The sequence below is a fragment of the Otolemur garnettii genome, unplaced genomic scaffold (assembly GCF_000181295.1).
Source record: "Otolemur garnettii isolate 467f Iridium unplaced genomic scaffold, OtoGar3 scaffold00017, whole genome shotgun sequence".
Taxonomy (NCBI): domain Eukaryota; kingdom Metazoa; phylum Chordata; class Mammalia; order Primates; family Galagidae; genus Otolemur; species Otolemur garnettii.
Genome location: NW_003852412.1, coordinates 6,893,851 through 6,918,725, shown reverse-complemented (window position 1 = coordinate 6,918,725; position 24,875 = coordinate 6,893,851). Strand labels below are relative to the sequence as shown.

Here is a 24,875-nt window from a genome sequence, read left to right as displayed (position 1 = left end):
ATGAAGTAGCTAATGACTAAAGAAGTTAGGCAAACAGTCTTGGCAGGTAGATAATGCCAAATTGCCAGACAGATTTATTCCTCACCTGAGCTGACTGAGGTTACGCAGCTTGTTTTGCCGCTGTGTGCCTGGGGCTGGTACAGGCGTGTTAAGCTGTCATGCTGGTCAGTACTCCCCGCCCACCCGTTCATGGGAGATTAGCGTTCACAAGATAGACAAACAGAAAATACTATTGGTTGCATTATATTTGCCATTTATTTTCTGGGCAGATGATGGGTTAGCACATTGTGCTTGGAGAGAGAGAGATCATTTGTTTTTCCTTGACGAAAAGATCTGTGAGGCAGGATTTAACCTTGCAGGAAATGCTCAGTGCTCTCTGGTTTGTTAGAGGCAACAGCCGTAAATCCAAGTTAAAGGAACACCACTTAGGCTGAGTTTACAAAACACCAAGGGGTGAATTCAGGGAGAGAAATGTGATAGCCTTGTTGAGCACAGCACCCTTTCTTTATTTAATTCAAAGTGAGGGAGACAGCCAAATACCAGATGGAGGCAGTTTTACATTTATTTGGCAAATTTAAAGTGGTCAATATAAATGCCTAATAACAAATTGGGATTTGGGATGATGCCGATTATGTTGGGGTCCAAGGTGTCTGTTGTTACTAGCAGGAACTGAAAAAGCTGCTCTCTGTTCACATTGAGAAGGTTGATCTCTTCAGCGTCAAGTCCCAGGGGCCCACGGAGGAAATTCTGGACCATTCTCTCATTTTGCTTTGATATAGTATGGCTTCCCTTGGACCCCATTCTAGGGTGGCCACTAATTTTAAATGGGAGAATGATTTACCACCAGCAGTGACACGTGCAGGGAGGAGTCACTGCCGGGCTTGGGGCCATCATTTCACTTAACCCTCCCGTTCGAAGAAGTGCTTCATTCTTCTCATGTGGGAGATGAAGAAAGTCAACCACCTTGCTGAACAGATTGACTGAAGTAAATGATTGGCTCAGGGTCATTAAATGGATGTTGCTTATTTTCAGGTTTCTTATTAAGGGGAAGAAGTGTCATCTGTAGCTAATAATTAAGCATCCTCTAGGGCAGTGCCCATTTAACGTGCCTAAAGGACCAGCAGCATGACTTCACCTTGAAGCTCCTTAGAAATGCAGAGTCCCAGGCCCCGGCCCAGACTTACTTGGTCAGAATCGGATTTTAACAAGCTGTCTGAGGGATTCAGTTGCATGTTCGGGTGCCTTGGATTTTGACCTGCTGCACACAGATTGATCCCAGACTGTAGGGCCCTATTCCAAGGAGTTACAAAGCCATTTGTTAACTTTGATTTAGCCGGTGACAACGCAGTTCCCTATTAGACAGTGGCATCATTAGACAAGTCTCAATTCTATTCAGCGCTCAGCAACATGTGGCCTGACTTCCGTGGTCTTCCCAGCAAATTAACTCCACACCATGAAATCCTGACACTCTCAGAGAGGAAAGGGCCAGGGTATTAGTCTTCAGGTGTGTTCTGAGCACCAATCAGCAGAGTTACCCGGAGCATATTTCTAGGCCTTGGCTCACATCTAACAAATCTGGAGAAGGGACCGTGGTACTGCCTATTACCCAAGATCCTGGGTCAGGGTAAAGAAGTCTCTGGGGACAGCAGGGATGAGTAGTTTGTGTACAAAAAAATTAACTTTTCTTTAATAGCTTGAAAGTATTTAAAAACAACAGTGCACACGTGCAAGAGAAAGAGCACACCAGAGGTCTTTCTTCCAGGAATCTGAGGTTCTCTGCCAGCCTCTTCCCTCGAGTGCTTGAGAACGCAGGCCAGAAACCCTGCCGTCTGCCCTGTGTCTCCCTCAGGGAAGAGTGGGAGGACCCCGTGCTCCAGCCCCACAGCCAAGGAGGAGATGCCAGCGCACACACCTCACTCTTCCCAGTTGGAAGTTTCCTTTGCACTGGGGACTCACCGTTCTCATTTAGAACAGAAATCAAGAGGGGACTATTGTTGGAGGGGTGGGGGAAGGAAGCAGGGCAGGAAGGGAGTGAGGGAGAGGACTGGAATAGCCTCTGGTGTGTGTGGCTGAGCGCAGCAGGCCTCGGCCTGGAGAGAGCCAGCAGCTTCTCGCCTGTCACCGGGCTTTCTGGCCTGCTTCCTCGGACACCCAGGGAGATGAGGGATTTTATGTTTTCGACAGTCTTGGGGAGCACCCACTGCAGTAGTGTCCCCCACTCATTTCTTGTTGACTGTTTTTCTAGTCCAGGCATTTTCTTCCCCCTGCATAGTAAGTGGGGCGAGCTTCCCCTCCTCTCTACTCCCAAAGAACTTTTTCAGTTAAAAAAAAAGCATGAATGGCTCGGCGCCTGTGGCTCAAGTGGCTAGTGAATCCCCAGCCCGGACCGGCCAAACAACAATGATGGCTGTAACCAAAAAATGGCCAGGCGTTGTGGCGGGCGCCTGTAGTCCCAGCTACTTGGGAGGCTGAGGCAGGAGACTCGCTTGAGCTCAGGAGTTGGAGGTTGCTGTGAGCGTGATGCCATGGCACTCTACCCAAGGGGACAGCTTGAGACTCCGTCTCAAAAAAAAAAAAAAAAAAAAAAAAGCATGAATGAGGGTCTTCCAGCATTATTCTAAGAGAGTATTTATTGAGCACTTCCCAAGTGCTAAGGCACACTATATTTAACCAATTTGGGGTTCCTGGGGTGCTAGAACTTGAATTCTTAGAGTGAGGACCATGCAAAAAGTTTTAAGAGGTAACTAGTAGGTATATCCAGGATTTCGCCACCTCTTACTTGGTTTTCAGAAAGCTGGACAAGGAAAGACTTTTCTGAGCTTCGTCTCTAGACACTCAGGAGATATCCAATGATGCAGCCAGCACGGTCCACAGCCCTCGGGCACCGCAGTGAAGGCACAGCACCGTCACCTGGCTCAGGTTGGGTCAGGGTCTCCAGGGACAGAGGAGTTCTTATCTGCAGCATGGGCTCCAGATCTGAACAGGGATATGGAGAAGGAGCAGAGAGCCCAGACTTAGGGAAAGAAGGTGCAGCTCAATTCCGAAGCATTCTGAAGAAGCGCAATCCCATTCAGCCTGTCTTCACAGCCTCCGAGTGCTCAGACACATCCCACCGTTTAGTGTGACTTCCATTGGCTCCTTTCCCCCTTCTGAGTCTCCTACAAGAATTTCAGCAACACATCTTTAATACATGTAGTTGGGAAGGACATTTAGTGGTAAACAAATCCCATCTCAGCAGGATTTGGACATAAAATGTATTTGTTTTTCAACCAATATGGATAGTTTGGGGAGAGGAGTTGGTTTACCTAACAAAGTGCTATCTATTATGCATATGGTACACATGCCTTACGCTTGTACCCGACTCATACACTATCCAAAATTACTGGCTCTTATAAAGGAGTAAGAGTCAGGGAGTTGGCTCCAAATTCTCTGTTTGACTCAAGAATGTAGTATCTGATTTTCAGTCCCTTTCATGTCCAAACAGATTAACTGTCACAATTATATTTTTCTTAGAGATAAAAAGAGTTTGAATATTGTTAGCCAGTGGCAGCAGGGAGAAAGTGAGAGAAAATTTAAGGAAACTGAAATAATTCAGAAGGGATTTCATGCACTTACTGTGTGTCGTTCTGAGAATGCAAGTTATACAGGAAAGAACGCTACACGTGGAGTGAGAGAGCAGGTCTGAGTGTGCTTACTGACATGTGAGCGGATTCACAGGTTGGTGAGTCCAAATGCACATGGGAATCTAGCATAGGATAAAAATTGCATTGCATACAAGAGGGGAAAGTTGGATTATGTAATTAATAATGTTGGGACAACCCGGTAGCTATTTGGGGAAAAAAAGAACTTAAACCACAACTTCATTTCTTAAGTTAAAATGAATTCTAGGTAGATCAAAGACTTAAAATGTTAAAAACAAAAACACACGGTGAATCCAAAATTCTACTAAAAAAATTGTCTCAAAAAATAAAAACATAAAAATACTAAAGCAAAAGAGATTTCTTTTTTTAAATTTCAGAGTAGGAAGGGTCCTCCTAGTTTTAGCCAGAAGACTTAACATTTAATGTACATTATCACATTAAAACAAAACGCTTCTGCAGGGTCAAAACTCAATAAACAAAATCAAAAGACCCACAAAAAACTAGGGCAAAGCCTCGGCTATGTGCATCACAAAGAGCTTACTGGGAACAGAAACGTGAGCAAATCACACGAACACACATGAACGCAAAATGAAGTATAGTTGGCTCTTAAACATGTAGAAAATAACAGACACTCAGCCTAATTCATAATAAGAAAATGCAAATTAAAAAGACGAGATACCAATTTTTATCTACTTGATTAGCCAAGGCGAAACATTCCTTAGCACACTTGTTCCAAGGGCTCTGGAGAGTGCTCTCAGACGTTTCTGGGGTGATTGTGAATTAGCAAAACTTTCTACAGAGAGCATTTTGTGGGTGTCTATCAAGTAACATCAGCTCCTCTTGAAATGTATCCTACAAATAGGAGATGCAAAAAGACATCCTTATCATATAATGTATCTGCAACAGCATTATTTGGAACAGAAAAAAAATTAGAAATAGAACAATTGTCCACCACCAATAACATATTGGTTACATTAAGTCCAGTACATATGCACAATGGAATATTATGCAGTCCTAAAAAATGAGGGAATAGAATAGCATCTATAAATGAACTCCAGGTGTATGTTCAGTTGATTTGACAAAGGTGCAGAGGTAGGGCAGTCTGTTTAACAAAATGGTACTGAAAAACGTCTATATACAAAAGAAAAAAAGACGGTTGGCTCTTCCCTCACACTATACACATATATTAACTCAAAGTAGGTCATAGACCTAATAGAGTTAGAACTAGAGTATTTCTAAAGGGGAACAAAGGAGAAATCTTTGTAACTTTGTTCTTTCAATTTTTTTTTTCTTTGAGGCAGAGTCTCACTATGTTGCCCTCAATAGGGTGCTATGGAGTCACAGTTCACAGCAACCTGTAACTCTTGGGCTTAAGCAGTTCTCTCTCTCTCTCTCTTTTTTTTTTTTTTGCAGTTTTTGGCTGGGGCTGGTTTTAAACATGCCACCTCTGGCATATAGGGCCAGCGCCCTGCTCCTTTGAGCCACAGGCACCACCCTTAAGCAGTTCTCTTGCCTCAGCCTCCCAAGTAGCTGGGACCATAGGCGTCCCCCCACAATGCTCGGCTATTTTTTTGTTGCAGTTGTCATTGTTATTTAGCAGGCCCGGGCTGGGTGTGAACCTGCCTGCCTTGGTGTATGCGGCCAGTGCCCTAACCACTGAGCTATGGGCACCTCTTTTAATTAAAGAGACAGAGTCTTACTTTGTCACCCTTGGTAGAGTGCCGTGGTGTCACAGCTCATGGCAACCTCGAGCTCTCGAGCTCAAGCAATCCTCTTGCTTCATTTTTCATTTTTAGTAGAGACAAGATCTCACTCTTGCTCAGGCTGGTCTCAGACTCCTGAGCTCAAGCAATCCACCCGTCTTGGCCTCTCAGCATGCTAGGATTACAGGTATGAGCCACCACGGCAAATCTTCATAACTTTGGCTAGGCAATGACTTAGTTATGACACAAAATACACAAATAATTAGTGAAAACATTAATAAGTTAGACTCCAACAAAATGAAAAATTTTGCTCTTCAATATAAGGACACCATAATGAAAAGAAAAAGACAAGGCACAAATTATATATTTGCAAAACATATATCTAATAAAGGACTTGTTTCTAGAATACATAACTCTTTTTTTTAATTAAATCATATCTGTGTACATTAATGCTATCATGGGGTACAGAGTGCTGTTGCTATATACAATTTGAAACACTTTCATCCAACTGGTTAACATAGCCTTTGTCATTTTCTTAGTTATTGTTTTAAGACATTTATATTCTACATTTAGAGAGATTCACAAGTACCCTTATAGGATAAACCACAGGCGTGATCCCACCAATCACCCTCCCTCCACCCATCGTCCCCCACCCCTTTCCCTATATTCTTGGGCTAAAATTGGGTTATAGTTTTCCTATGAAAGCTATAAATTAGTTTCATAGTATGGCTGAGTACATTGGATACTTTGTCTTCCAACAATTGGGCGAACAGCCCAATTTTAAAATCAGCAAAAGTTTTGAATAGATACTTACAAAAAAAATATATAAATGGTGAAATAAACACACAGAAAGTTGTGCAATACTATTAGCCTGTCAAAATGCAAACTAAAACCATGATGAAATACCATGATACACCTAGTAAAATGATGAAAACCAAAAATATAAAGAATACTACATGTTGCTAACGATGTGGAGAAATTGAAGCTCCTCCATTGCTGGTAGGAATATAGAAGGCTACTGCTACTTTGCAAAACAGTTTGGTAGCTTCTTAAATAGTTAAGTATACATTTACCATACCTTGAGGCAATTTTACTTCTGGATAACTATGCTTAAAAATTGAAATCAGAAGTCTACATGAAGACTTGAACACAAATGTTCACCACAGCGTTATTCATAATAACCCCAAACTTTGGAAACAATCCAAAGTTTCATAAGTTGGTGAGCAGATAAGCAAAACTGGCATAACTACACAATGGGATAACTACTCAACAATTATAAAGGAAATACTGATAAATGCAACGACACAGATGAATCAAAATCATCATGCTGAATGAAATCGTTGGACACAAAATTAGTAAGGGAATCAGACACACAATAAGTATTGAATTATTTCATTTATATGAAATTTCTAAAAGTACAAAACTATAGAGACAGAAAGCAGATAAGTAGTTTTCTGGGGCTCAGGGTGGGAGCAAGGATAGACTGCTGGAGGCTTAAAGAAACTTTCTGGAGTGATGAAATTATTCCAATATTAAATTTTGATAATAGTTACACAAATGTATACATTTTCTAAAAATATGATTACAATGCATACTTTAAAAAGCATGGGTTTTATATTATCTAAGACCTCAGTAAAGCTATTTAAAATAATTTGGAAAAACGTAAAGAGTGGGGCAGCTCTACATATCTGATACGGGGGACAATCTCCAGCCTGTAAAGTAAAAAAGCCAAGGTGTTCTCATTGTATAGAGAGCCATCATTTTTGTCTTTAAAAAAGTGTCTTTTTGATATGTATAGAATATCTCTGGAAGGATACAATAGACTTATTTATTAATTATTATTAATGACAGATTCTGGTTAATTGCACACACATGTGCAGGTGCAAGAGAGTGGAGGAGGAGAGACAGGGAGGAGTCTTTTGAGACCCAGGTCATACCGGTTCTGTGACAGTGGACAAAGGTCTGAGCCTCTGTTTCCTCACCTGTAAAATGAAGGCGTTGGACCAGTTGATCTCGAAGTGTATTTCTGATTTCAAGGTCCATGCTCTGAGAATTTCTTTAAGGATGATTATTGGTATTCCTCTTATCTTTTACCTGCCAGCATGTCACTAAATGCCACATATAAAGCCACAAGCAAAGGCTTTATTCCATCTTGCTCACTTGCCTCTCTACTGACTGAGTGCCTGTCCTCTTGGCAACATGTCAAATGTGAGTGTCAGCCAGGGTGAGATGGCATCCCAGAAGCCTGGGGAAAACATAGCAAGATTGTATACAAGAGTATACTGTATGACACCCACAGCCACCTCACCTGCTGGCAGTGTGACCCTGGTAGTTCACCTCTTTTTTCCATCTACCTGACAGGTGTAAGGTAGCATCACCCTCTTTGGGTGGAGATTAAGAGTGATAATTCATGTCATTGCTTAGCACAGTGCGCGCCTCATAGTAGTATTCAATACACTGTTAGCCCTTCTACTTATCCATTTCAACAGCCCTGCTCATGGGACCAGGAGCTTCTCTGAGGCTGAGTGCAAAGAGAGGCATCTAAGCAGACTATGGATTCCCTGTTCACAGTTGTAATCAGCCACAGCCTCTGAGCTAGAATAGCTTGTTTTTTCAACCTAACAACCCAAAGGAAGAGGCTAGAATAAATTCCGCTGCCCCCAAGTCAATACCAAGATTCCAGCCCCTGGAGTCAATTTTATCCTTCACATGTGACCGATGTGGGCTGTAAAATTACAAGATTGTGACATTATACAAGAGGCCAAAACTATTAAGTTACAGCGAGTTTCAATTTATGTGATAAATGTGCCTTAAATTACATTTGGATCAAAATATTATTAAATATTAATATTAGCACCATTGCATAACCTCCTTTCCATGGCAGGCATTCGATAAATATGAGTTGCTGCTTCAGATCAAAGCAAACCAAATAGGAAAAGTTGTCACCGTGATATGTGCGTATTACCTCTATTTCCCATCCTCAGTCTTATGTAGCATGGCAGGGGTTGTCTAAATCCAGACAATGCTCTGTGGGCCCCTCTACCTTCAAAAGTCTCAGCCATAGATAGCAGTCCTCTCGCCACCCAAAACCCAAAACAAACACCACAAAACTTGACAACTTTGGAAGAACAAGTTTCCTTTGTGTATTACATGATCGTAGACTCCTTTTCATACACTCCGCCTTAGGTGTTTTCAGATCATGTGCTAGAACCAGAAGGCACAGTGTAGGTTAGTGGTTTCCCCGCTTACTAACTCTTTCATGTGTATCTGCTCTTCTTAATTGCATTAGGACTACATTTGTTTTAGACTATTTTTGTACTATCTAGGACAGAGCCCTCCAAATTCTTGTTAGTCTCACATTAATTTTCTCAGATCCTTTGAAATAACATCTCCTGTTATCCTCCCATTAAAGGTGAGGAAACTGAGGCTCAGAGATCATAGATAATTCAGGTGAAGTCATACAGCTCTGTGAACCATTGGGGGAATGGGGAGTCATTAGTGATACAAAGAGTCTGTGCAGAGATGTCAGGCACTTAATGCTTTCCAGTTGACTAATGGTTTAGAGGTGTATGCATCTCTGCTTCTCAAATTTGGTTATGTTATAGTAGTTCAGTCAGTCATTCATTCAACATAAATTAAGGTAAAGATGTTATTTAATTCAAATTAACTTTTGATTATCTTTTTTTCTAATTTATTAGGGATTTTCAAAATGAAATTTTTTTTTTGAAATTTACAAAAGAGGTCCTCAATCCGAGAAGTCTGCAATTCACTGAAGTAGACCAAAGCTAGGGTTCATCAACAAATTGCAAGGGGTATTTTGAATAATCTAGGTCTTCTGGCAAAGAACATTTCCATTCTTAAATTGCTGCCTATAATAAATTTGATTGATTAGAAAGTGCCTGGAAGTATTCATCACTGATGTTTAATTTCTGCCTTCATCTAACGACTCTCTTCCTCCAAATTCCTTGTTTCTTCCTTTACTAACTGTGTGACCTTGGACAATTTGCTTAACCTCTTTGTGTCCTAGTTTCCTCATTGACAAAGTGGGGGAAAGAGTGGTACCTACCACAGAGACTGCTGTGACAGTCACCCGGGTTAATGCATGTTAATGCATGAAATCCTCAGCACCTGTGAAGGTTGGTGAGCACCACTTGAGACTGTTCCCTTTTTTTAAACAAGTATATCCATTTTAATGTTGTGAATAAAATATTCGATGCCTCACAGGTTCATCTAGCAAGCAAACTATTTTTTTTTCTTTTTTTCCTATTTTTTATGAAGCAAAAAATTATATAATTGAACAGAGAAATATTTTTCTATAATAATTGTTGAGAGTTCAATATCTCACTTTCAATAATGGATAGAAAAGTGAGAAAATGAAGGACTTAAATAATACAATAAACCAACTAGATCTGATAGACCTACACAGACCACTCTCCCAAACAACAACAGCAAACACATTCTTCTCAGTGTCTCTGGGACATTTTCCAGGATATACCTTATGTTAGCCCATAAATTAAGATCTAATAGATTTTTTTCTTTTAGTTTTTGAACCAGGTTACATTGATTGCATTTGTTAGGTTAAGTCCCTCTGATAATTATGTCCTGCCCCCAAAAGGTGTGTCACACACAGTGACCCCCCCACCCCCTCCCTTCTTCCCTCTCTCTTCTCTCCCCTTCCCCCACCCCCCACCATGTACTAGGTCATTAATTGTCCGCATATCAGAATTGAGTATATAGGATTCTTGCTTCTCCATTCTTGTCATGCTTTACTAAGAATGATGAGTTCTACTTCCATCCAGGTTAATACAAAAGATGTAAAGTCTCCATCTTTTTTAATGGCTGAATAGTATTCCATGGAGCTTGTTAATCCTCTCCTGGGTTGGTGGGCATTTAGGCTGTTTCCACATTTTGGCAATTATAAATTGAGCTATGATAAACAGTCAAGTGCAAGTGTCCTTATGGTAAAAGGATTTTTTTTTTGGAGACTGTTTTTAACACAATGGAGCTCAATAGACATTTTTGGAATGAATAAGGGCAGGAATTAAGGGTAGTTGTAGAGATGTGATTCCTCACCTCCATTTCCTTAGTCACAGGCAGGCAGTTTAGACTGCTTTTATGTAGATGGCACATTTGGGGAGTATGCACTTCAGTGAACTCAAGTAGACAGCTGATGATGTTGCTGTGTTTTCTGACCCCATAGACTTTACCAGTCTATCAACTTCATATATTAGATGCATCAAAACATGCCTTTAAGGTATCAGGGTGAAAAAAGTTTGGGCCTGGAACTGATATTCACAGGCTTTGTTCCTCATTGAAAACCATAGAGGAAACAAGGTCATAGACCCTCTAAATATGGGGAGAGAAACAATGCCTTCTTTCCATAAACCCAAATGCTGAGGACCACAGTTCTAAGATGGTCAAAGGAAGTAAGAATGGCCTTTCATAGCAGGCTCAATGTTAGCTTAAAATTTTACTTTCAGATCATCCCATGGATAGTGATTTAGCTTTATTACATAAACAACCTTCTAGCCTAATAGAAACAGTTGTTTCGCTTTCGTTTTTTTAATTTTGAGTGTGTGTGTGTGTTTGCGAAGTGATATTTTGAGGGTAGGAAAAAGAACCTATTGCTAGACTTTAATAGATGGCCCCTAGTTTTTAGCACCAGCTGATGTTTTTCTTTTTTTTTCCTTTCAGTTTTTGGCCAGGGCTGGGTTTGAACCTGCCACCTCTGGCATATGGGGCCGGTGCCTTACTCCTTTGAGCCATGGGCGCCACCCTGATGTTTTTCTTAACAAAGGTTTCATGTAAATGGGCCAAGGAAAAAATAATCAGCTTCTCAGAATCCCCTGCTTTTTCTAAGACCAGGCGGTAAGAATGACAGCAGCTAGTGCCCATATGTAGGGGAGGCTCTGAGCTGATAATACAGACACTAAAGTGAATAAGGCACAACTGAGCCTTCTAGAACTTTCCAGAAATGATTACACTAAGGGGATTAATACATTTCCTGGTTACTTCCACCCACTGGCCCTGTTTCTACCAAATGAAACAAATCTAATTCTTTTAAGTGTCAGTTTGAAGTACTTATTGGGAAAAACAAATATCAATGTAATTACTATTTATTGAATGCCTTTTTCTGGTACCAGATGCTTTAAATTTCCTATTTTATGAAATCTTAGCAATAACACTGCATATTGGGCTATTGTTTTTTTAATCCTCACTTTCCATATGAAGGAACTGGAGCTCAGAGACTGAGTAACTTGCCACAGTTGTAAGGGGGGGAAACCTAGAGTTCAGATCCCGGGCTGCCTGGCCTCGGGTTTATGGTCCTCCTATGCTGATCAGCCTGTCTGTGACAGAAGTCTCTTGAACACACTTAGTACTTTGCCTGGCCATTCTAGGTGCTCAGTGAATGTTAGTTTCCCTTTCTCTCAACTTGCTTCCTCTTCTCCCAAATAATCACATGCAACCCCAAAATGAGGAAGAGGGCTTCAAGTTGACAAAAGTATGCACCAGATCTTTGAGGCGGTCAGATGACATGAATTCTGAAATGATGTACCTTTAGTCATCCAAGACCCTTCCATGGGGCTGTGGGTCAGCTCTACATCTGTTCATGTTTATCAGACCAATTAGTTATACTATCAAAGAATGTCAGGGGGTTCTTTCTAACCAATCTCCACCCCATATAGCTTTTTCTTATTTCTTCAAATCATTCTACTCACTCCCAAACCCACTAAATTTAGTGTCTTTTGAGGGCTCCATAGCACCTCAGACCCAGTCCTGCCTCCCTTGACCCTGAGCCCACAGGTCAGGACAAGATGTGCAAGATGCAGACAGAGAGTGCTGTTTCTGGGTGGGAAGGCGGCCCCAGAACAGGCTTCTCTGTGGCTTCTCTTTGGCTCCTGCTACCGATACTGGGATCCTTCAAGCACCACTGAGAATTGTGTGCGTTATTTCCTACAACAACTACCACACTCAAATTCAACAGCTCTTAACTGGGGGAGTCCAATCCTCCTAGAGGCTTTTGGAAACAGGGAGGCTGCTTTTTGTTTATCTCAGTGACTGTTGGCATCCAATCATGTGTGGTGGGCAGGGATGTTAAAGGTCTGTATTATACACAACAGTCTGGCATGATGAAAATGAACCCAAAATAACAATGCTGTCTGTCACCCTCCTTAAGAAGGTCAGGGCCATCACTGTCTTCTTACTATCCCCTCCACCCCCAGCGCAGTGCCTGCCCTCCACAGATGCTCATAGGAATCTCTTGCATGGAACTCTCCTTGTTACCTTGCCGTCTCCTGCGTGTCTCCTCTCTGCTGAGATTCTGAAAGACACCTGTCCTTGTCTGTCATTTTGGGAACTCACTTCAGAAGTGGAGGCCTCATTCAGCAGTGTCTCATGTGTTTTCTATTCCTCTTTCCTCCAACTCTTCTCAAAATTTTCAACAATATGAAGGCCCACAGCCCAGTGATTGCCTTCTAAATTGATCAGTTACAATTTACCCTTTGAATAAAGCTCAGAGACATGACTCTCTAGAGGAGTAATTTTAGGTAAGAACTTTTATCTCTGAAGTGGAATTAAACATTCTAAAAAGGTATTAGGTCCATGGTCTAATGGATTAGGTCGTTAAGTGATTAACTCTGAGTTAGCCAAAGGAGCAACAGTGGCCCTGTCAGCTTCCCTTCCCAGACCCTTAAAGCTCAAGTCCGGAATGGGCAAAGGAAAACAGGGGCCTCTTAAGGAGCTGGTGAGGAAAAAGCTAAAGCTCAAAGTCTGACTATCTTCACATTCCTGCTGAAATGTCAGGAGTCCTGGTCCTGAGCAGATCACGGCCTCCTGCTCCCTCCAGGACAGAAGGCCTGCTAGAGGACAGTGAGCACAGAGTCCCCATGAGATGACCTGACCCTAGCTCTCCAATGGTAACATGATGCCGAAGTGTGAAGTGTTCTCTGTGGTTAGAAATTTTCAGAGTTCGTGAGTTTTACTTTCTGGCCAGTCCCCTCGAGAAGACCCTTACCTCCTTTCCCTTTTGAAAATTTCAGAGAGAAGATTCTCTTCCCATCATGGAAATTCCCAACCCTGCTCCCCTCCGGGGCTCTCCCATTTTCTTAACTGGGGTTAGAAATAATTCAAAAGGTCTTAAAACAAAGTGCATTCTCATTCTTCTCAAATGGAAAACAACTCTCTGAAGAGTAGCAAAGCCCAGGGCTGGGAAGGATGGGCGGGGAAGAACCAGGAAGCAGAGAAATTTGGGAAGGGAGGAAAGAACTAAGATGCACTCAGCACTTGCCATGTGCTGTGCAAGTTCCCTGTTAGGTACCTGATCCTCCTCCAGGTCCATGAAGGAGTATATTAGATAGACTAGCTGTGCTCCAACAATAAACAACCCTCAAATTTCCCTGGCTTAAAAATAAATAGAAAAATAAAGCCAAGGATTATGCCTCACTTTCATTACATATCTGTTGCACAGATCAACTGTGGCTTTGACCCAGTCCTCTTAACTTTAGGTCCCAGGCTGACGGAACAACTATTATCTGAAATGTTCCAGTTTGCTATTGCAGAAGGAAAGAAAATTATATGGAATCATGGGTGGCTTGTCAAAGATTCCACAAAGAGTATCCCATGTCACTTATGCTCACATTTTATTATTGAAATCAAGTCATATAGCTATGCCCACCTATAAAGGGGACAGGGAAATACAATCCAGCCATAGGCCCAGTAGAACAGCTAGAAATATTTCATGAATAGAGTGTTATTACTTTTCTTTTATAGCTGAGGAAACCGAAGCCTAAGAAAAGTCAGCAAGGGGGGAACTGGTTTTCAAAGCCAGGTTTTCTGATGTTCTGTCCTGAGATCTTTGCTCTCCTGCAGTGCATACATCCCACAAGCTTACCACATGGTGGGGCCTGGCCTCCCATGCTGGGCTCAGTATTCTTGGGGATTATTGGGTACGCATGTGCACTGCTGGGCTCAGTGTTCTTGGGGATTATTGGGTACGCATGTGCACTGCTGGGCTCAGTGTTCTTGCAGGTAAGCATGTGCACTAAGGTGAACTTGCCCAGGTTAAAGCCACATCAAAATTAGTATGACTCAGCCATTCTTCCCTTTTACCCATTTCAGTTCTCCCTCTGTTAAGGACTTTAGCGCATCCAGTGTGAAACCACATGTAACAGAAGTTTTATCTTTGAACGCTATACCAGATTTTATTCCTTTGTAATTTTTGTGTCAAGTGTCATAGGCTTCCTTGCTTATTGCTTTAGTTTGTTAAATAATGAGGAAAGGGTCACTCTGTCCTTGTCTTGATAAGGCTGCAACCTGGTAGATATTTATGGTCGAGGGGAAAGGATGTCCAAAATTCCCTCTGTTACTTGCTGCCAAAACAGTCTCTAAGGAAAAACTCTTTTTGCTCAAAGAACAACAGAATAACAAGACTGATTCCACTAGCCCTGAGGAAATCAATCCCAGTATTTCATCTCCCTGGAGCCAAGAGAAAGTTTCCTCCGATGTGAGTCCTCCTCATACTTTTCTATTCCAGCGCCCTTAACGGGATAGAAAAATCTGAAGAAGAAATCTTAAGTGGGCTTGCCACAGATAGAATTTCAGACTCTAACTTGTTCCAGTTTTTTGAACTCTGCTCCATCACTAACCATGTGTTTGTGTTTAAAAGATCTTAAGTTACTCACCACTACATAAAACTGATAGGCCAGAATATACACTAACTTATTCTATGATTTCCACCATGCCTAGGAACTTGACCTTGAACCTTCCCCATCCTTTAACAACAAAACACTTATTATCTGAATGTGGGATCCTGAGGGAGAGGGCCAACAGTTTCTATCAGGTTGAGGGTATGTGGGGTGCCCTTGGCAGTTACAGTTCCCCAGAAGCCAGAGAGGATAAGGCTGAAGGGGGCGGGGAAGGGGGATGGGAAGAGGATGGTGAAATGATACCAGAAAACAAGGAAGAACTGCAAATATGGCCCTCAAGAGCACACAGAAATAACTCAGGACTGATTTATTGATTAACACAGATGTTAAAAAGCTATATATTTTAATTCATTATATTTGTATTCATTAAAAAAACACAAAGTGCTTTATCTGAAGCCAAGTAAATTATAGCCTTAGGCAATTTATTTAACTTTGCTGGTCCCTGGTACATAAAGCATGAACTCTAGTGTGGCTCAACTTAATAGACAGTAAAGCTTGCAAAAGTCTTTGAAGGCAGAGAGAGTACAATTTAGGTATCGTGTATTATTGAATAAAATGCCTATTTAGAAAGGAAACCCTCCCAGTATTATTATATATGCCTTAGCTAGTAGTCAACACCTAGTAAAGCTAGTTGTCAAAATTTCACAACAAAAAAGACCCAGTTTTTGGCCACTTAAAATGGAAAATAAAAGAACAAAGAAAGAAGCCAGGCAGTGCACCATTAAGGCACTGACTTGGTTCAAAGAGAGATTCCTGAGCTAAAGAAGGCCTCATTTACTGGAATGGAAAAATGTAGGGCCAGGAAATTGCTCAGAGATCTCCTGTCTTTTCCTGTACACATGGAGATGTACTATGTCTTGGCTACTGTTTTGGATCAGAATCTCAGTTTTAGAAATAGCCCGAGTCGCGTCCTTGGAAAGGGAGAGAGTTGTGTGTTGCATTTGTGTATTGTGGGGTGGGGAGGATGTTGAGAGGAGCCAGTTAGATGCTCTCTGAATCCAAACTGTTTCCTTGAGCCTCACAGACAATTGTCAGAACTGAGCTGGCAGATTGGGCAGCCTACCTGAGCTCAGGGAGCCACCAAATGTCCTGACCTAGCTCAGAGTTCCCAGGCCAGTTCAAAGCTGCATGACTGGCCCCCCCCAAGTCTGCTTATTTTTCAGGTGCATACGCTGAACTTGAGTTTTCCAGTCAACCGATAGCCACTGGGCAGCAGCCTCCTGCCAGACACTGTTTTAGGCAGCAGGGACACGTCAGGAAACAAAAGACAAACATCCCTACGTGCCTGGAATCCGCATTCTAGTGGAGGGATGTGGATAATGACTAAACTAAGCTGTGTAGTGTGATAGGGGATAGGGAGAAAAATGAGGCAGGGAAGGAGAGAGAAAGGGGAGTACTTGGGGGGCAGGGGTAGGGCCTCACAGCAACGGCGATATTGTGAGGGAAGAAGCCATGTAGGGGTCTGGGAGGAAAGCTGTCTGGGCAGAAAGAACCCCCAGTGCAAAGGGCTGAAGGGCATGAGTGGAGTAAGCAAGGGAGAGTGAGGAAGGGTGTGAGGGTGACAGGGAGTGACATCATGTGGGGCCTTGCAGGACACTGGGCAGACTGTGGCTTTTACTCTGTATTAGATGGAAGATCACTGGAAAGTTCTGAGCAGGGGAGTGACAAGATCTGGTTTACATTTTCGTAGAACCAGTCTGGAGGCTCCCAGAAGCAAAAGGTGGAAGGAAGAAGTGGTAGGAAGCGATTACAATGACACTGGAAGGAAGCTGTTGTGGCTTGACCTGGGGAGGGGCAGTGGAGGTGGTGAGAAGTGGCGGGGTGCTGGACAGATACCTGTGAAGGTGACGGCCATATTCCCTCTCCATCCAAGAGGTAATAAAGGGAAGAAGAGACACAGCTGAAGTAGACCATGTGCCCATTGTTCTGCCTTTGTTCCTTTCTGTTAATCTAGGGTCTATTAAGGGTCAGGCACAGTCATGACCCTGAACTAACAGGATCCTTGCCGTCATGGAACAAGCAGTCTACTGAGAGAGTCAGACATGAAATGAATGATCACACAAATAAATGTCAAATGACCACTCTGCCACATGCTGAGTGTCAAAATGGGTCTATCCATCCTGGTCAGGAGATCCTGCAGAGGCCTGGGGACACCTGAACCAGCAACTGAAGAAACACGCACCAGCCAGGCAAAGGGAGGCTGGGTGAGGCATAGAAAAACAGTGCTGTGGGCCATGGGATGGCACACACAGAGGTTCTGCAGGGGCTGGGGGGACAGTGTGTGGGAGCAACTGAGAGAAGGAGGCTGGGATGGGGCAAGACATAGCTAGAGGGATGGATAGGGGTTGTACTACAGAGGACGTGCAGGCCAGAAATCCCAAGTTAGAACTTTCTCCTAAGATGAATGAGAAACTACCGGAGGCCTGCAAGCAGGCTCATGTCTGCCCATTGACAAGTTCACTATGGCTGCCATGTGGAGAGAGAACAATGGGGGTGGGGTCAGAGAGATGGGGGAGGCCTTCTGTGAAGCAGTTGCAGCAGCTCAGGTGCGATTGTGGTGCTTACACCAGGGAGTAGGTTGTGGAGATGAGGAGGAGGATAAAGGCAGAGATCTGAAAGGCATTTAGGAAGTAGAACTGGCTTTGGATTGCCCATGAAGGCTGATGGAGAGGGAAAGTACAAGAATAATTCCTTATGTTTTGTTTAAAATTATATCTGTGGAGGTAAGACTCAATAACTTGTAGACCTCACCTACCTGTGTTGGACTAACACATGGGGAAAGTTAGAAAACTTACTTTTCCTGTGAATTTAAAAATAAAAAGTACTGTAGGAGATTTAGTGTCTTATCTTACCTGCAAGAGATCGGTGTGACAGATGACTTCCCCCAGGCCTTTTCAGCCTCATGGCCTGGTTGTAAAATGAACTGATGGAATCTTCTATCTCAAATACAATCATTGAACTAGGGCTGTCCAGTAGAAATGTCATATAATTCAAGCCACAAAGGTAATTTAATATTTTCTAATGGCTACTTTACTTAAAAACTAAAAACAAACAGATGGGTTTAATTTGAATAACCTACTTTATTTACTACATTAAATAAAAAATATTATTTCAACATGCAACCAATAGATTATTGAGATATTTTATTCTTATTTTTTACTAAATATTTGGAATCCAGTGTGCATTTTACATGTACAGCCTGTCTCAGTTCACATTGGCCACATTTGCAGTGCTCACAACCACATATGGCTAGTGAGTGCTGAACGGGACAGCACAGCAGGCAGCCACGTAAGTCTTAAAGCCATGCGTGAAGCTCTGGGAATAGAGGTCTTCTACGGTCATTTGAAAGTAAGTAATAGTCTTTACATCTTTTGTATTTACCTGGATGGGGTTGATGAACAGTCTCCTTAGTCAAGTATTTCAAGAATGGAAAAGCAAGCATCTTGTGTACTCAATACTAATTTGAATCTAGTGCAGTGGTTCTCAACCTTCCTAATGCCACAATCCTTTAATACAGTTCCTCATGTTGTGGTGATCCCCAACCATAAAATTGTTTTTGTTGCTACTTCACAACTGCCATTTTGCTACTGTTATGAATGATAATGTAAATATCTGATATGCAGGATGGTCTTAGGCAACCCCTGTGAAAGGGTTGTCCGACCTCCAAAGGGGTCACAGCCCATAGGCTGATCTGGTAGATGAATAACCACAGGCCCACAAGACAGGACAAATGCAATTAAATTTAAGAAGGGCAAGAAAGAGGGGCAAGGGGCTTAGTAGGTGCCCACCTAACGGGTACAAGGTAGGGTATCTGACACACCTCCTGGGTGAAGGACTCAAATGCAACTTGAACTTTTTCTAACACATGCAAACAATATAATTCAATGGTATGTACCCTTACATTAATGTGAAATTAAAAAATAAAAAATAAGAGTTAACAAAATAGTAATGCCTTAAATAGAGCCTCTTAAATGTTAAAATTGAAAACTTTGTTAATTAGTGGTGGATATTTAAGGACATCCATGTACCACTCTCTGCCTCAGTTTACAACAAGGAGGTGTGGTGGGACCAGATAACGAATAACTGCCTTTTCAGTCTTTAACAATCATTGACTCCCAGTTAAGGAAGACCAAATAGTTTTTCCTTCTCTCTATTTTGTCATCACTACTGAAGAGACCTTTCTCTCCAACCTTCTAAAGTCTTCTATGATGTCTGAACAAGGTGGGAAGTTGACTAGTTCAATAGTAAACTGATAAAACTCCAAGAATGGCTTTCATTCCAAAGCAAAGAAGTTAAATTTTCCAGAGGAATTTGAATACTGACTAGGTATTTAAATGTTAATGAAACTACTGATTTCTTAGGTACCATATAGGATTGTGGCTGGTTTTAAGAGAAAAATCCTTGTGTTTAAGGGATACATTCTGAAATATTTATAGATAAAATAATATGATATTGTGGACTTACTTCAAAATCATCCAACTGGGAGGTGGGAGAATGGGTTGGGGGATAGATGAAATGAGGCTGATCATTAATTGAAATTATTGAAATTGGGTGTGACATATGAGGATTCGTTCTGTGATTCTCTCTACTTTCGCAGTTTGAACTTGTCCATGATAAAAAGTTGCCTTTTTCTTTTCAAAGTAGTTCTTCAGATTTTTGTAGGTCCTACTACTGGTCGAATTTCAAATGTCCCTCTTAAATCCTGTGTTTGCCTCACAGTACAGATAGAAAAACCTGCTTGAGGGCCAGGAATGTATGATTCTTAATATTATATAGGATGAAGCCCCAGGCACATAACTCCCATTGTACTTTAGATATTTCTGGTGGTTTTAGTGGTAACATGACTTTGCCTCTTGTCCTTCCTTTTGGTACAGTTTAGGGTCAATATTTATAAACAAAAAGCTGTGCTTCCTCTGATTTAAAAAGACCCTCAAACTCTTCCAGAGCCTCACAGGTGCTCAGGGAGTGTGGCAACATATCTCATCTCAGACAGGGCACGTTGAACACAAAGAAAGGTGCAGAAGCTGGCTCACCGGCGAAAACAATGGCACTTCTTTCTCTTGTTTCGGAGGCTACATGTTATGGAGATAGGCAGGGGCTATCTGAGGAAGGAAGTCAGAGGGAAAGGCCAGGAGACCCAGCATCTTGGTCCCACAAGGGTGACATCTGTAGGTCACTTGTCATCCTGAGTTGCCTGGACACCATCTCAATTTCTGGGATAATGCTCTCTTTGTATTCAGGGAGAGATGTCTGGCCTCCTCCCATCTACCTTGCCCTCTCTCACATCATAATAGGGGATGAGGAGGAACTAGACTCCACCTCCAAGTCATTCCTGAAGACACTGTGAATTGCTAAATAGTGCATTGAGAGCATGCAACAACCTCAAGGGCTGACACCCTCAGGCACATTTGCCTAACGAGCTGGGATCTTCTGGCTTTGACACCACTAGCTGCTTGACCCCTCACCAAGAATTGAAGAGCCTGCATTCATTTCTTACTTCCAAGGGAAAACTATTGCTACTTTCTTTAAAACAGTGTCTACAAAAAAGAAAAGAAAAGAGAGAGAGAGAGAACAGACCTTAGTCTGGAAATGTTTTCCTTTTGCATTTTCATCAGCCAAAAAAAGTATTGAGTTTAGGGTACCAACATACGGCACAAATGTTAATTTTAAAGAAAATCTGGCACTCTCAGCACGCTAAACTGTGCTACTTTCTACACATGTGATACTTGACTTCAGTGGTGGCAATATAGTGCCAGATTTTCTTAAATGTCAGGCATTTTAAGAAATAATTTCTCAAAATTAGAAATTACACACACAGAAAAAGTGGAAATGCTACTGTGATGTTTCTAAATAAAAGGAATTTGACCCTCAAGGGAAAACAAGGCCACAACTGACAGGAGTCCATGTTGGACCATGAGTTGACTGTCACACATCAGCCAAGAGCTGTCTGGACAGTATGTTGTAATCCCATAGAACATTAATCAGATGATAATCTGCAACGTAGAATGTCTAGATCTTTGGGTGGAAGTAGAGGTGGTTTCCCTTGGAGATTCCCTGTCTGTTGTAAGAGCTCAATGATGCTACCTACAATCAGATGAGCAGGTGAGAATTATTCACAGGAAAAGAATTCCTCTTCTGGATTAAGAAAAAAAGTTATTCAGAAGAAAAGTCTCAGCAAACTCCAGCATTTGGGGGTTCTCACGATCAGAATAGTCTGGTGCTGAAATATGATGGGCCTGGAACTCTATACTTACTCTTACTAAATTTCCCTTGACCACTTCAGTTTATGAAGTTCACATTAAGTTCAGATGTGACTCTCTCAACTCCTGTGGCTCATTACCATCCGCACGCTCTTGGGGGATCTTTTCTAGATCATCATCCACATTATAGATAAAATGCTCGTGTCAAAATTCCTCTGTCTCTACTTAAGAGTCAGAGTCTGGATTTCTAGTTATTTTCATACCCCGGTAAGAGGGAGAAATCTAATAGTGCACTTCCTAATGGATTGGTGAAAAAGTGTGGGGGAAGAGGGAACTGGGACAGACACAAAACCTTACAGGGACCAGGATAGGCCTAGCAGAAAGGTGATACAGGAGCTGAAATTCCAGACCCTTGGGCTCGAGAACTTCAAAACTCACATATTTTCCCCATGCCTCTATCATAGGGAAATAGTAATAAAACCTAAAGTAGAAGAAAATGAAAGGAGTCATATAGGGTAAAAAGATACATTTAAATAAATGAGAAATTAAAGTATAAATTATATTGGCCTTTTTGGAAAACAATTCAGCAATATGCATTAAGACCCAAAAATTCACATACTTTCACATTCCATAATTCTGTTGCTAGAGAATCTAATCTAAGGAAATGATGATGACGCAAGAAAGATATATTGAACAAAGTTGCCAACCACAGTGTTATTTGTGTATTGCATAGAAATATATAGTAAATAGTGCTGTAAAAGAAAACAATCACATATAGTAAAAGACTTGAAGAAACAAATCAAAATATTAACTATTACTCTTGATGATGGTATTATTGATTATTTTAATTTTCTTCCTTAGATGTTTCAGTCTTAAATTTTATAATGGTAATGAATTTTTATTATTAGAAGGTCATTAAAAATAAATGACATAGACCTATTTACCTTAATCTAATTCTGGTGCCAACATATTTGTCTTTTAATAAATCTTGATCAATAGCAAGCTTGTCACAATTGCTTTCAGGACTTTCTTCTTGTTGTTTTGCTCACCATGAAGCTGTGTGGGCTTTATATTAAAGCTATTTGCCAACAGCCCTGTGAGCTGAGTCACCTTCAGTGTTAGGGCGTTTGCACAAACTGCTGATCCCTTTTTGCATACCCTCCACACTCTTTGTCTACATGAAGTTCACAGACTTGAATCACCCAGGGCTCTTTTCTTCTGGAATAAGATACACCAAGGTCACTCTAAAAGTGTGCCTTGCTTAGTTCTCCCAAAAAAGTTCTTAGGCAAAAACCTTCTTCATTCATGCTGAGTTTCTCGTTAATTGCTATGGAATAGTTATTTGCTCTAAAAGCTGAAAGGTTTTAGAAATTATAGGTAGTTCTGCAAACCCTGGACTGAATTCACCCACATATTGTGCTCATTAAATAGACCCACATGAGTTAACTCTTTCCAGGTGAGCTCCTCAGTAGAAAGGTGTATTGTTATGTATTCACTCCATTTTTCACTCATTTAGTTTAGTTTTGTCTTAGGTTAGTCTCACTCACCACTTCTTTAACTTGATGGAACTATTTCCCAAACATCTCATTAAATGACATTATCAAATGTACCGTTTTTATAAGAAAATCCAAGAAAGTTAATGATCTAACAGAGTCAGACTGTTCCTCATAACCAAGATGGGAAGGGGGGGAATGTATTGATTGAAATCAATGAGAACCAAGCCATTCCACTCAAAGTCAAAAAGCTCCAAGGAGCAGAAAATAGGTTATGAGAAAGCACTTTAAAAAACTCTTTTTCCCGAAACTTCCGAGAAAATATTTTTTTCTCAGAATCATCTTCTAGATTTGATCTATGGAATCCAGGCTGTCAGAATAGGCTGCTCAGTATCTTCCTTGCCTTTTGCTCATGACCTCATCCATTTGTCACACAATTCTTATTCAATTTAGATCCAGCTATTTCTGCACACTTTTATATTGATTTGGAAAGTGTTCTTCACACTTTGCTTTTAGTCTCTACTCATGAAATGTCATTTGCATTAGGATGATTTAATTTCATGAATGTGACTTTGGCCTTAGATGAGCCTCGGGGCTTGTATACTACATTCCAGATATTGTTGCAAAACAGGAGTTTGTGAGGCTGCTTGCATCTTCTTCCTTGCATATTGTTTTTCTCCCTTTGTTCAAGTTCTCAGAGTTGAAATCTTGGTTCCATTTGAGTGTGCTGTTTTCACACAGTTTTTAAATCTGAAAGTCAGATTTAATCTCTGTCTCTAGTTTTCTACCCTCCAGTCATTCAAATTGTCTCAGGCAGGTGTTGGTTTATAAAGAAAGATCACACACACAAGCACACATGCACAACTGAAACATGCCAGACAGGATCTTATGTGTTTTGTATAAACATTTCTATTATTGGTGATACCATGATAATTGGATATCTGATGTTACTTGAAACTAGTCCCAAACAGTTCTGTTTTTCTTTAACTTGTCATTAGTATTGTTCCTACTCATTGCCTTTTGATGACTTTTGCCAAGTTTTCTACTTTATAAGTCATCACTTTTTGATTGATTTGTAGATGTTCTTTGATACTGAACAGTATTCTTTATCATATGTTGTATATTTTTTTTCAGTTTGCCGTATCTTTTTAAATAGCATCTGATCTTCTGTAATCATGCGTTTCAAACTTTTCTAGTTTCTAACTTTTAGCCACAGATTTTAAAAGGTAGGCTTAAGATACAGACTCACCAAAACCCTCTCTACCAAAGAGTTGGAGCTTTGGACTTTGAATGAAGGTGGTACAATGGTCCCTGCTATGTTGCTATTTTTTTTTGGCAGAGTTTGGTTGTGGGAGAAATGGTTGGATTTATATTCATCCTGAGGAAGAAGAGCCCATTTTGAAACTAGGAGAATAGAAAAAAAGGAAGTCTCTTGGAGGAAAGTAAGGAGGGGGATGGAAATGGTAATAAAATTTATGTGTATATAAGAGTCATTTGTATAATTAGAAGTTGGATAATTATTCTGTCACCTTTTCCAAGGTTTGATCTCTGGGCTGATTTAGCAGAATTGGAGGGCCAATTTCTCCCCACACTTGAGCAATCTAAATGATTTAGTGGACAGGTCTTCATGGGGACCAGTTGCCTGGTGGATGGTACCACTTTACATTCACAAAATGTTTCCCCTCTTTGCAAAGATCTGTTACATACTCTACCTTGTTTGATCATTATTAGCAACCATGTCAAATGAGTAGGGTATACCTGGGTTTTCTATTCTTTTGACACAGTAGAAATAAATAGAATCTCCAATTGAACTTACTTTCAAAACTTAACTTAGTGATTGAAGGAAGCAAGGTGCAGTATGCTGTCTACTACACAGGGGCAGTGTGGCCTAACAGACGTGCAGGCAAAGAAACTGGGCACATTGGGATGGAATGTCAGCCCAGCCACTTGCTTGCTCTCTGACCTCAGGTAAGTAACTTCCCCTCTGTGATTTTCTTTCTCATTTATAAAATGGAATCCTATCTTACAGGATTGATGTGGGAATTAAATAATATAATGCTTCATTTCCTTTAATTCTTTTATCTTTTTTGGTATTATGTACTCTTGAGTGCCACCTTGAAACTTGCATAGGAGT

General features: G+C 41.2%; 1 protein-coding gene across 2 annotated transcripts in view; it reads left to right on the top strand.

Moving 5' to 3' along the window:
* ZNF366 (zinc finger protein 366) overlaps nt 1-24,875 on the top strand; it is a 64,023-nt gene that overhangs the window by 4,798 nt on the left and 34,350 nt on the right. The window contains exon 1 of one of the 2 annotated variants that reach the window (XM_023510916.1): nt 24,705-24,709. The exons of the other annotated variant lie outside the window; for it this stretch is intronic. The gene's annotated coding sequence lies outside the window, so the exon portion shown is untranslated. Of the gene's footprint in view, nt 1-24,704; nt 24,710-24,875 lie in introns of those variants that run through there. 2 annotated transcript variants of the gene reach the window in all.